Source organism: Scardinius erythrophthalmus (assembly GCF_964197995.2).
Source record: "Scardinius erythrophthalmus genome assembly, chromosome: 14".
Taxonomy (NCBI): Eukaryota; Metazoa; Chordata; class Actinopteri; order Cypriniformes; family Leuciscidae; genus Scardinius; species Scardinius erythrophthalmus.
In genome coordinates, this window is record NC_138234.1 from 14,995,761 (window position 1) to 15,010,070 (window position 14,310).

Genomic DNA, 14,310 nt, shown 5'->3' on the forward strand with positions numbered 1-14,310 from the left:
CAACTATTAACTACAAAGGCAGCGACAATATATTTTAATTCCATGATCATGCCACATCTGTTATACTGTTTGACTAGCTGGGCACAAGCTTCCAGTACAACACTTAAACCTGTGGAGCAACTTTACCACCAAGATTCTAAGATGATTGATAGGAAGCCAAATACCCATCACCACTGTTACTGTTTAAAAAAACATAATTTAATAACCTGGGAAAATCTTATCAAATTTACAGATGCTTGTCTTGTTTATAAAGTTTTACATGGCTTAGCTCCTCCCCCACTTACTGCTTTTAAAAAGCAGAAAACAACTGTTGTTAGACACACCAGGTCTGTGTCAAGAGATGATTGTGTAATACAAATGAGGAGAACTGCCTTTGGACAGTCAGCTTTTTCTGTGAGAGCAGCTCACACATGGAACAGTTTGCCTACGTCTATCAAAGACTGTGATTCATATTGGTCATTTAAAATTAACTTAAAATCATGTTTAAAAGACAATCAAGTGTGTGCCCATACTTTTTAGTTATTTAAATAATCTGAAGCGTATTTTGCCTTGTTTTATGTTTTGTTGTCCTTGTGTTACTGTACTTTATGTATTTTATGAAATGTGATTTAATGCATGTATAAGTATTGTTGATTGTTTTAATGTAGTCTATTTGACATCACACCTGCCCAGGGCCTGCAGTTGAAAATTAGCCAAGTTGGCTAAACTGCCACATTTACATAAATGTTTATTAATGTGCACTGTCCCTGTAACTAACTAACTAACTAAATAAAAAAAAATAAAAAAATTTTTTATTTGTAATAACACAATGAAATTGTACAGACATCATTTTTAGCATACAAAGTGTAGATTTAAAAATCTTGCTTTCCCCTGTTGTTTGATTTCATGGAAACAGACACCAGTTATTCAGTCAAGATATCTCTTATTTGTTTATTTTATATAAGACAAGAGGAAGAGACAATGGACCAAACGAAGGTCTTGATTCAGCTTCTCAGTCATCTCTGCCCTAGACAAAGACTTTCAGTTCTTATACTGTATACGCTGAACAGAAAACCAGAGAACCAGAGAAACATGTGGTTCCCATTAACATAGGAATGTATAGGGGGATGCCATCATACATTCCAGTCTCTAACTTTAGCACATTTAAAGTCACCCAAAGTCTCCCCCACATGTGATTCACAAAATACAATGATTGCAAATGATTATGAATGTATATAAAACGTATAAAACAGGTACATAATACTACTGATTATGAATATTAATAAAAAGTAATATAAAAAAAAAACAAAAAAACAAGTGAGGACAATGAAATATTAATAACTGACTATGTTGCAGACAAACTTTCATAAAACATGCTGGTAAGATATTTTTTCTTAGTAAGAGGTTCAGACAATATTTGTCATTATTCTCTAGTGATTAAAGATGAAGTGCAAAGTAAATGATTTAACTATGAATTGGTCACTAGGCAACAGAAGAGAGAACAAAGAGAGAGCATGTTTCAGTGAACAGACGTCATTTTATAACTAGTAAATATCATAAGCTTGATGAAGTCATTCAAATCATTTGATATTTAGAAGGATAAATATTGATTATTAACTTGACTAACAACCATTCAAAGGATATACATTGATGCGGCAGTGGATTCAAGAATCCGTCCCGTCACCAAAAGGTTCTTTGGGGAATCATGTTCTTTTTTGGGTGTTCACGCTTGTATTTTGGTTCAAATGGTTTGTTTGGTCCGGATCAACAACAACAACAACAACAATAACAAAAATGGTCCTGGTCCTCTTAGCATTCACATTGGCATTTTAACACCAAACCTTAAGGCATGGGTATATGTTCACAACCTGATTGGTCAGCTTTTATTGCTTATGTTTAAATTCTCTCGACAGAACTTTTAGGGTCGAACCAAACATACCAAGTTTGAACACACCTTAAGGCATTGCTGCGAAAACACCCTGTAACATTTATTTTTACATCCCTCCAAATTTCAGCTGTTTATTCATTTTTAGAAAAAGCGAGAAGTGGGTGTGTGGTGATGGAGGCGGTGGGGCTGAGCTCCACATCATGCTGTATGTGTCCTCCATCACGTCTCACTTTTCGTCCGCAGAACAACAACAGTCGACTTGGGAACCAGTCACACTTCCCACTTATGCAGCTGTCATAAATACCCACAGCGGCCAGCGACAAGACACTGAAGAATGTGATCAAGACAAAACCTGCATACTGAAAGAACAGAAAAAAAATTACTTGAATTTGTATTCGTCTGATATAATTTGTCATTTTCCCTTTCTGACATATTGTGAGGTCAAGAAAGGATTCATTTAATATATCCTTTATGATATTACAATAAATAACAGAACAAGCTCATAAAGTATAGGATATTTACCTGAGATTGATGAATATAATTGCGAGTTAAATCTCGTAGATCCATCTCCTTTTGCATCTCTTCAGTGGGTTTACACCACCGCATTTGTAGCTTATCATCAGAAACAAAAACTCCGTTCCAGTCTGTCATGGCACAAGCAACATATTCACCTTGAAGTAGCAAGTAGAAGATCCACATTAAAGGTGGAATCAGACACCATACGATAGCTTTAGGATAGCTCCAAGGAGTATCATCTTCCACTCGTTCAGGGCACAGAAACCATCCGTATTTAAGAGGCCTTAGAATGTGGAACATTATGACAAAGAGAAAAAAAGCAGGTCCAATGAAGAAGAACACTGTTACCACTTCATTCTGATCATTTCTACATGGGCATATGAATTCATGAGACAGGTAAAACAAACTTAAAATTAACAAAATGGCCAATATAGCATAGCCTAAAACAGTACAACGTTTCAAGAGCGGGTCACTTTGTTTCTCTTGAAATGACATCTTCTGAGGGAAGTTTGATGATGCTTTTGATTGCTTCTTTAGTCCGGTTCAAAAGCTCTTTGTAGTCTCGACAGATTCCCTTTAATGAAGAAGATGAGAATTATTATTCATAGCAGGAGAATCAAGCAGATGGTTTTGAACATATCAATAGAACATTTCACTCTTAAAAATTAAGGTAATGTATTTGTACAGTATTGATGGTTCCAAGATAAAATAATAATAATAATAACTTTATTTTTTATAGCGCTTTTAAATGTTACTTGTCAAAGAGCTTTACACAGACAAGAATAAACTCAGAATAAAACTTTAACATTCATAGAGCCTTTCCATTGCACAAAAGGTTCTTTATGTTGGAAAAAGTTCTTTACACTAAGAAAAAATAATTCTTTGACTAATTAGGTTCTTTACCAAAAATGTTTCTGTGGCACTGCTATGAAAATCCCCTTTTAGAACTTTAGAATCTGTGTACAGTGTACAGAGCAAAAATGAATAAGGTGAGTCTGAATGTACAGTTATATAACCTTGTTTTTAAAGCATCTGCAGTTTGATGGACTTTAAAATGATTAATACTTCTGTTAATAAAATCTCGAATAACCACCTACCTGCAACTAGTGTGAATTCACTTCAATGTATGCAACTTTCGGAGTCTGCTGCACAGTGCTCTATACTGAATGTTTTCCACAGCCTTTTCTCTTTGGAGAAAACACACATTCTTTCCAAATTGCTCCTCCTTTACGCAGCAGACAGATGTCTCAGTTTACACAAGCCCGCATGCGCACAAGTGTTTTGCAGCATTGTGTTACAAGTGTTGGGTTGGGAGGGCGTAACAGGATTAAATTAAATCAAAACTTAAACATGGAGGGTTCCCTTCAGTCCCCTGCCCCAGAAATGTGGGCCAAAACTTGATAAGCGTAAACAGATTTATTGTGTAGAAGTGTTCAATCTTCAGGAGAATGTCACCAAACTTTCACCAAAGACTAACATCCCAAATGAAGCTAACACACTGGCAGGATGGTGTCTTGTTACAGGAAACACAGAGAGTTTTACGATCCAAAAAGAATTCGGCCGGATGTGCTAGAGAGAGACAATGGGGAGACAGAAGCAATCTTCCATGCAGACTTCGCTGCATTAATCAGAAAAGAACTGATCTAGAAATGAACGTGCATCCCAGAAACTGTGTGAATGATTGTGATGTTTTGTGTCCTATTATGAATACACCATGGTACACTGTAAAAAAAAAAGTGTAATTTTACAGGTAATTGTATGTATTTTTACAGAATTTTATACAGAACATTATACAGCAAATATCTGTAAAATAAAAGGCATTTGCTGTAATTTAAAGGTCCACTTTTAAATTTACAGGTAATTGCTTGGTTTTACATCAATTTTACTTTTTTTAAAAGGAACTTTTTACAGAGTTATGTGTAATTTTACAGAAATTATTAAGTAATATTTTACAGATTTTTTCTGTGAAATTAGAAAACAAAGAAAAGAAGGTATAACTGCGGAAATCTGCATCTATTCAATATGTTTTCCTTACAGATTATTAAGCATGTGGGGGTTAAAGTGAGTTTAAGGTTAGGTTAAATAATAGTATTTGTAGCCTACATACAGTACCCTACGCTACAGTAGGCCTGTATTGAATTATTTTTTATTTCACATTTTATTTTATATTTATTTTGATCATTATTTCATTGTCTTATCCTCCCATAATTTCATGTATATTTTATGAATATTTTTCCAAATCTCCGTTGCTGCACATTCAGGGCTTTGTGTGTGTGAGTGCGCGCGCGCGTGATGACGCAGATTCAAATTCGCCGCCATTACTTTTCCGCTGTTTACTCCCGCCCACAACGCCAGTTTACGTTAGCTGATCAGTCGAGTTTGGGCAAGCGGGAGATTTGAATTCAGTCTACTCTCTTGAAGTGGATTGCGAGATCAACAGTGGTTCAAAGCAATCGTATTCGTCAAGAGCAGCCGTGAGCAGAATCTCTGTGAGCAGGAGCCCTTTTGTCAGTCAGTCCGTTTGGATTCTTCGGAAATAACGCCCTTTTCAGTGAGCCTTGTTCGTCACAGCGGACATCATGCCAACCTATCTATCACCGGCTGAGGTAAGAGTCTCATTATACTAAGTTACATGTGAACGATATTTTATATTACATTTGTGTTACGTTTACAGTTTTCAAGCTAACGTTAGCATTAAATGATGTTCAGTTAACTGGCGAGAGCTGGAGGGCAAAACACTGAAAATGCAGCATGCGTCTTACATTTTCCATCTGTTTTAAGAAAGATTACTTGAACCCACGTCAAAAGACCTAAAACTAGCTTTCGTAGACTTGTTATGCATATCAAAGTCTTGTTTAATTGTGTATGAAATCTTATGCGATAGTCTGTCAATAAATCAGTCTCTACATGGCGGGACATTTTGAAACACTGGAAGCTGAAAACTCTTATCTTAAAAAATATCCTTGTTTTTATTATAGTAAAATTATAGTAACCACGTTTTTGGCGGATTTTTGTTACCATTTTTAATAACCACATTTATACTACAAATAGGCCTACCATGTTTGTTTCTTTCTTTTTTCTTCTTTGTGCTTAAACCATTTTCGTAGGGGTTAACGTGGCTATCAAGACTGACGAATTCATTTCAAGAAAACGAATTCAGTAAATACTGTACTTGATGATACAGAAAAGCACATGAGGCTAGAATATGAACACCACATGATAAATTGCATATTCTGGCTGCATCTGCTTGTTAACACGTAGCTATTGAATGCATACATGTGCATATATTAGGCTTATAAAATAAAAGTTGATAGAATGTTTGTGTTCTGATGAAGAAATTAACTTATCTACACTTTGGATGGACAAGAGAACCCCTCCCCCCACTGGGCACCAGGGCCCTGGATCCAACAGGCCTGATGCCGTCTGCCTTGCCTAGTCAGACTTTTTTTCAGACTGCAAAACTACAAACCTACCATCACTGAACAGTCAATCATCAACTCTTGGCCTTCTCGGCACTTCAGGATGCCACGGAACGTCCAGCGTGCCCTCAGCAGGCCTCGACTCACAACAGCCATGTGCTCATCAATGCAGAAGAAGTCCATCACAACTCCCACCATTTGCTCTGCGTGTCCTCTCCGGCCCAGAGCATGTAGGCCACAATCTGCACTGCAGCCATGAGAACAGCGACAATACAAGTTCATCCTATCTTCTTTATCCAACGGAGAAGAAACGATTGTAACTTGCACCATGACTTTTGACCCTCACGGACCCACCAACGGACTCATTTTTCAACCACTTCAAGAATTGTCCATGATTGCTGACCATGCAAGTATATCAATTTAATGATGTGCTCTGAAAATGATCAGCTGATGGTTCTTTTCAATGCTGAATAGATCTTTTCCATATTTCTATTTCCTGCTTCCGGTTCCTCATCACTCACCCCTTTACCCATGCATGTATGGATGAATGTATGTATGTTTATTTGTTTGTTTGTTTAGTTTAGTTATGTTTGTGATTTAGTTAATAAAACTTGTGCACAATTATGCATTTGGTTTCTGATCCTCTGTTTGGATACAAAGTCCCTTTTACGATTTTGATCCTGTTACATGCTCTAATTGCTGTACACGATAAGAAATAATTACTTTTCAGTGACCCTGAAAGATACACTTTTCTTAGAATAAATGAATAATCAAAGAGTTCGTTGGAAGTGATTAACTGATTGTAATATTAATTTGGCTTACCTCAAAGTTAATCTAATTAACTGACCCAAATATTAATAATTAATCATAATTGGTAATTATGGATTATTATTAATATTTCCCCTTTGAGCTAATATTGTTGCATCACCAAAACAACAAACAAAAGAGGAAACGTACTATTGGAAGGAGAACTAAATGACCTACACAGATAAAAGAAAATAAATAAACAACATGTGCTTCCCTCCACTCCCTCACTAACCAAAAACAGAGATTAATGTATTACAAAAGAAAAAGGTGACTTATATAATGTCGCTGTCGGGCGGAATCCTTGTATCTCCAAAACCATTATTTTTCAGGAAATTAAAAAAAAACTGCATATTTTTTGAGTTATATAGCCTGGTTGTCTCTGTGTAGTCTTGCTAATTATTCAATCTCATATGCCATGTAGTTGCCAGGAGATGAAAAATAATCAAAGTGAAATGAAAATATTTGGTGCTGAGCGTGACAGAGCTGAGCTCCACCTGGGTGTGTTGTGGACCTGTGGACCTGGCCTAATTTAACCGCTGATTACAGTGTAATTATACCTTTATTACAGTGTAATATATTTATTACAGTATAATAATAAATGTGTAATAACACCTTTATTACAGTGAAATTATATATTTATTACATTGCAATAATACATTGTGCAATTATACCTTCATTACAATGTAACAATACATGTGTAATTATACCTTTATTACAGTGTAATAATACATTGTGTAATTATACCTTTATTGCAATGTAATAATAAATGTGTAATTATACCATTTTTACAGTGTAATAATAAACACTTAATTAAACCTTTATTACAATGTAATACATTGTGTAATTATACCTTTTTACAGTGTAATACATTGTGTAATTATACCTTTATTAATTATACCTTTATTATTGTGTAATTATACTTTTATTACAGTGTAATAATACATTGTGACACAGCTACTGACTCTCGCCACAGATTGCGACATGTCGTATTTCAGTCGGTAAACTACATTTGAAATGGAGAAGCGCGCGCGCCTTCACACAGAGCGAAGCCGGATTAACATTTTCATGGATTAATAACTTAAATTCTGATCTGTACCTCATTCAAAACTATTATTTACTGAAAGAGATTACTGTGACTGCAACACATCGTCGTGTGAACGACTTTTGGTACCGGTTTTGACATTTTCACAATAAATAAATTATTGTGATTACACGTATGTTGTTTTTCTTCATAATTGTAGCCTATGTAGTTTTAAGAAATTGTTATGGGTAGGTTTAGGGGTAGGAGTAGGATTAGCTGCTAAAAAAATCTTTTAATGCTATATTGTTAATAAAATTGCCATTTCCCTACACATCTCTGTACGTTTTATCCTTTTTATATTCAGTATAAAATGGGAAACGTTATGTTTAGGTTGGGAGTAGGGTTAAGGGATCTTCCATTTATCTATAAACAGGTAAAAGGTCAATTATACAGATATCTTAATGATATGAAAGATTTGTAAATATTTAACGTTTTGTAGCTGTAAAAACGTAATAATGTTACGTTTAATTGTTGCAGATGATAGCAAATAGTAATTGAAACGATGTTAAATCAACATCCCGCTGTCAAAGATAAAGTCATTGAATCAACGTCGAACTCTGATGTTGATTCTTCATCATGTTGCACCCTCTATTATCATTGAAACAACGTTTAAATCATACCTAGAGATCAAGAGAATTTCAATGGTATTTCGATTACAATGGATATTGAAACAATGTTGAAATCCCAGCATATCAACAAAACTTCAATGGTGTTTTAGTATACCACAGGTTTAATCTGAAGGTCTGTAATTTTAATAACATTATTATTAGGCTATAATCCTGCTTTATCGACAGCCAGGATGGGCTAGCAAAATATAGAAAATAGAAACTATACCTTTAGGCTATGACCTAGACTAGTAAATTATCCAAATTGACAGAGTGTGTTAAAGATATAAAAGATTGGATGACGCACAATTTTCTTTTATTAAATCCAGATAAGACAGAGGTAATACTTATCGGTTCAAAAAACCACCCACAAAACCTCCTTCAATACAACTTTAACATAGTAGGGTGTCCTGTTACTTTATCCTCTACAGTAAAAGACCTGGGTGTTATATTAGATTGTAACTTGTCTTTTGAAAATCATATTTCATATGTTACAAAAACAGCCTTTTTTCACCTTAGAAATATTGCTAAATTACGTAACATGCTATCTGTTTCTGATGCAGAAAAGCTAGTTCATGCGTTCATGACCTCGAGACTAGATTACTGTAATGCTTTATTAGCTGGTTGTCCTGCATCCTCAATAAACAAGCTACAGTTAGTCCAAAATGCCGCCGCTAGAGTTCTTACTAGATCAAGAAAGTTTGACCATATAACACCAATTTTATCATCACTACATTGGTTACCTATAAAGTTCCGTATTAATTACAAGGTATTGCTACTGACTTATAAAGCCCTAAACGGCTTAGCTCCAGTTTATTTAACGGATCTTCTATCGCCCTATAATCCATCGCGCTCTTTAAGATCACTAAATTCGAGGCTTCTGGTCATACCTAGGATATCCAGATCCACCAAAGGAGGGAGAGCATTTTCACATTTAGCACCAAAACTCTGGAATAGCCTTCCTGATACTGTTCATTGCTCAGATTCGCTCTCCCAGTTTAAAACTAGATTAAAGACGCATCTCTTCAGCCAGGCATTCATATAATATTTTAATCTTACAGTTAAATCCGGTCTCTACTTCATAAACGCCAGAGGAGAACTGGCCCCCGACTGAGCCTGGGTTCTCCCAAGGTTTTTTTTTCTCCATTAGGTCACCTAATGGAGTTTTTCGGTTCCTTGCCACTGTTGCCTTTGGCTTGCTCAGTTGGGGATACTTAATTTGATTAATCGATTCAACAGTGCTATTGATCTGCATTACCAAACGTGGATGTTTTACACCAGAAACATACACTGATGTACTATTTTATTTAATACTGTGAAGCTGCTTTGATACAATCTGTATTGTGAAAAGCGCTATATAAATAAAAAAAATAAAGTTGACTTGACTAGCACAAATGACACCCCACGCATTCTTTAAAAATTAAACAATCATTTATTGTATTATTCTTTTTTTTTTCTTTTAACGTGCTAACTCCTCCTGCGTCTGTCTTCCAGCTCCTCCCGCTCGGTCTGGGGCGTAGCGCAGCCACTTCTGTACAGCTTGAGCGAAGTCATAGGTGTTTGCCGTTGTAAGACGTTGAGTCAAGGCATCTAGAATACAAGTAAAAGTATGCTACTGTGATTTAGTCAATGATTTGATGATTTCAATCAAGCTGTCGTCAAGGATTGGGAGCAGAACATGGCACGAACACAGTAGGCCTACACAATATGTGTAGGCTATAGCCTACACACAGTGTATAATACACACTGCCCAATATGTTCATGGATGTATTCGAATTAAAGGGAGGCAAAAGGATTAGCTTGCAGTGACATCTTTCATAAGGACAATTTATGAGGCCAAGTGACTCTAAAAAAAAATCATGTTTATTATTTTATTAAATCAGAACTAATTGTTAACTCAACAAATTAAATATAAATAACTGGATACTTATAACTAATTAAATAGTAAATGTATTGATTAGAGTTACCATAGACAAAAGATTTTTCTGGTTGAATAAATTTCACATTAATTTCTGCTTAAATACTGGGTGCATGGAGGAATATGCATAAATCTCACCGCAAAAACAGGCTAATAATAAGGCTATGTCTTTAAAATTAACGAGGCATTTTAATTGTTTCTAAATGAAGTATGTGGGGCTAAGCCCCCCCTTGACACCAGGCCTGGTTGTCAGGCGCTGTATAATAACAGTGCGCGCGTGGCGCGCACGCTTCCCCGCGCTCAGAAAAGGTGCAGAAGATCATCAAAAATCGTGATATTGCATAAGCACTAGTATAAAACGACTGTTATCATTTCTGAAAACAAACACAATGGAGTTACAAAACTGTATCGCGCGCATATCGCAGCCCTGCTCGAGGATTATACATATTTTGGATTTGTAGACTATTACGACGAGATGCAGCTAGGCCTAGGTCTAATCGGCATTTCCAGTTAACGTTACAACTCGAGACAGTTCTGCATTGGATAAAGTAAAGGTATCCATTATGTCTTTTGTTTAATTCTGGCCCGCTGTGGTCACTGCTGTGGGTAGCGCTAGATGGAGCACCATAGCGTTGGTTCCGCTAGCAATGGGTACAGACATGTATTTTGAGCTAGCTGTCACAAAAATAGACTGGACCAATGAGGTTTTGCTAATTTTATAACCTAGAAGAGAACCACAAAGTAGCCTACTTTTGGCAGATTTTTACACATTGGTAAAACAAAAATCTATTTCAGTGACTGCAGCACTGCGTCGGCTACTACATTAACCATCATGTTAACGATCAACCTAACAGTATTTGATTTGGTACAATTCATTCATATCGAACATTAAGCAAGCTTACCTGTACGCTTGTGCCAAGGTCCAGAAATGAGCTGTGTCCGGTGCAGTACGTTGGTGTTGATCTCCCGGTCAACCAAAAATCGATGGATTTTCAATCATATTTCCCGGTCAACTATATATCGATGCATTTTCAATCATATTTTCCGGTCAACTATATGCCGATGACTCTTCAACAACAGCGTCGTTTCCCGGTCAACTATAAATCAATGACTTTTCAACACATTCAGCGATCGCCCGGTAAACCAAATATCAATGCTTAATCAATCATAAAGATAACTATAGAATATAGATCAATGTTGTTCCAATATTGTTGCCATCAACATTAATAACATCAGGTTTTCATCGATATGGTAATGGTGATTCAACATTTATTTTGCATTGAAATTTCAATATCAACCATGATGATTCAGATGGAAAAACAATGCTTATTCAATGTTGGCTTGCTGTCTGGGGAGGGACTGATGTTTATGTGAACGAGCACCTGACGAAAAAAAATGCAGATATAGCCAGAAGGGCACGCTTCCTAAGGGTCTGCTGTTAGTGTGTGTATGTTCTTGTATATGGTTTATGAGGACACAAATGTGTATAATGACATGGGTATTACAACGTAAACATGGTTTATGACGACATCTGTGTCCTCATACTAAAACATACTAAATGGTGTTTTTTGAAATTCAAAAAATGCCAAAAGTTTTCTGTGATTGGTAGGTTTAGTGGTAGGGTTAGTGTAGGGGGATAGATTATACAGTTTGTACATTAGAAAAACCATTATGCCTAAGGAGAGTGACCGTACACCACATATCCAAGTGAGTGTGTGTGTGTGTGTGTGTGTGTGTGTGTGTGTGTGTGTGTGTGTGTGTGTGTGTGTGTGTGTGTGTGTGTGTGTGTGTGTGTGTGTGTGTGTGTATGTGTGTGTGGGTGTGTGTTTTGTGTGTGTCTGTGTGTGTGTTGTGGGTGTGTGTGTGTTGTGTGTGTGTGTATGTGTCTGCATGAGTGTATGTGTGCGTGCGTGTGAGAGAGACATTGTGTGTAAGTGTGAAAGAGTGCAAGAGTGAGTTTTGTGCTTCTACTCCTGCCATTCCCACACGAGGTTGCAATTCTTAAATGGGATCTAACAAAGGTAAAGAGAAAATATTGACCATATATGCTGTTTATATTGCTTGTAATTGGGATGAAGTAAACATCTGTTGAGTATTTTAACATAACATTTTTGATTGTGTTGAATTAAAAACCCAAAAATGCAGCGGGTCCACCAGACCCACGAACACTGGCTGAGTAACAAAAATATGAACACCACACAAGGGTTAAACTTAACAGGTCACCTGAGGAAGCAAGAGTACTGTCTGTTAGATTCATTGAGAAGTTGGACAAGTACCAGTGAATCATGAACATGTAACTTAGAAAGGGGAATAATTTGTATCAATGTGTGTGACTGATTTGAATTATAATGGCTATGGACTCTATTGAAGAGCTTGACTATTTAAACTTAACAACAGCTGGATATGAGAGTGACAATGATGAGAGTGAAGGTTGGAACTTAAAAACTTTCAAATTCACTGATCATAATCTACATGGTTTTGAACAAGATCTTGACCCTGAAAACAATTTTCTTAACAACATAAACAACAACTGTTGTTATTACTCTGATGATCAATTCAACATGAACATAAAATCTGATTGTGGCGAGGGGGGCGTGGTTTTGCGGAGTCTGTTGCGGGAGAGAGAGAAGTGTAGAGCGGAGCGTAAGTAGGTCAAGTGCAGATGATGAACATCTGTGTTAGTAATTAGTAATTGGCGTGGAGAGACTGGATATAAGCCGGAGCGCGACAGAGAGAGAGAGAGAGAGAGAGAGAGAGACGAGCTGGGACCTCGTTGTGTGCTGCTGGGAGCTGAGAAAATCACCAAGAGAATTCTGAGTTATTGTGTTTGTTGTTGCTGTGCATGTGCACGGTGAACGCACTTTGTGCGCACCTTTTGTTTATTTATAAAGAAACGTGAATAAACGAGAGTCCCAGCTCAAGCCGACCCCTGTCTTCTTCCTTCCTTATCAATATTGAACTGAACCTCATCACACTGATTATGGATTGTCAATTATTAAGTGTGCCTGCTGAAAGCAGCACACTTATTGTTCTTCTTAACCCTCTGGAGTCTGAGGTGTTTTCTGGGCACTGGAGGTGTTCTGACATGCTCTGACATTTGTGCTTTTTTCAGTTATTTATAAACATGTTAATGGCAAAGGTGTAAATTCACTCTATATAGCACAAACAGGGCTACCAAAATATGTGATCACCATGCATGTATATTTTTTTATTTTTAAGAGAATAATGCTTATGCGTGGTTATTGAAAAAATAAAAAATGAAAGTTGCTGAAAGAAGACCTCAAAACTCATAATAAATATGCATGAATAAGACTTTTGAGAAATGGATGTTCTTCCTTCGAGTTCTGGCTTCAAAATTATGTGAAAATAGTCTTGCTTTATCGTTCAGATAAAACAATACATTGATTTAAATTGATGTAAAACAGGTTTTGCTTGGAAAGCCATGGGCGTGAACGAGGAGTGGTTTACACCTTGGAATACAAAATGTCCCACCCATTATGCATAATGACTCTGCATAATTAGCCATTCATTCAGGTGTGACTCTGACTGACTGAGCCACAATGCAAGGACAAAAAATTAGAAGAAGACTTATATTGACCATTTAAGATTTTGCTTACATCTATCTTGTAAATATGTTTTGCTATTTTATTAAAAAGGTTACAATTACAACAATAATTAAAATTTCAACAATATTTCAAGTGTACTCTTTCTTTGTAAAAAAAAAAAAAGATTATAGGCCTACATTTTAGGCCTATCTATGTATTCATTAGTTTGAATATAGCCAAAATTGGAACAGCTAACATCTGAGTTGATGACTTTATTTATATATATAAAAATTGCTAAACAAAAGCTTATTTTATATATTCAGTATATTCTACAGTAAAAACTGTACTCAAATCTATTCAACAAAATGTTGTCTTTCATATTTCGCCTGACTGTAACATTGTTTTTATGAAATATTAGGGCATACAAATGTTAATTTGCAGTTTAATACGTATTGCTTATACAAATAGCCTACATTTTATTTCAACATATTTCAGTCGATTTTTACTCATCTCAGTAGGCTATAGTAATACAGTTTGCTAAAACATCATCAT

The 14,310-nt window shown here is 36.1% G+C and overlaps 1 long non-coding RNA gene across 1 annotated transcript; it reads right to left on the minus strand.

Moving 5' to 3' along the window:
* Window positions 1-907: 907 nt before the first annotated feature.
* Window positions 908-3,868, minus strand: LOC308702530. Its single transcript, XR_014031612.1, has 3 exons — window positions 3,481-3,868; window positions 2,390-2,957; window positions 908-2,226 (listed from the first exon to the last, which is right to left on the minus strand). It is a non-coding gene; the product is annotated as an uncharacterized lncRNA (long non-coding RNA).
* Window positions 3,869-14,310: the final 10,442 nt, after the last annotated feature.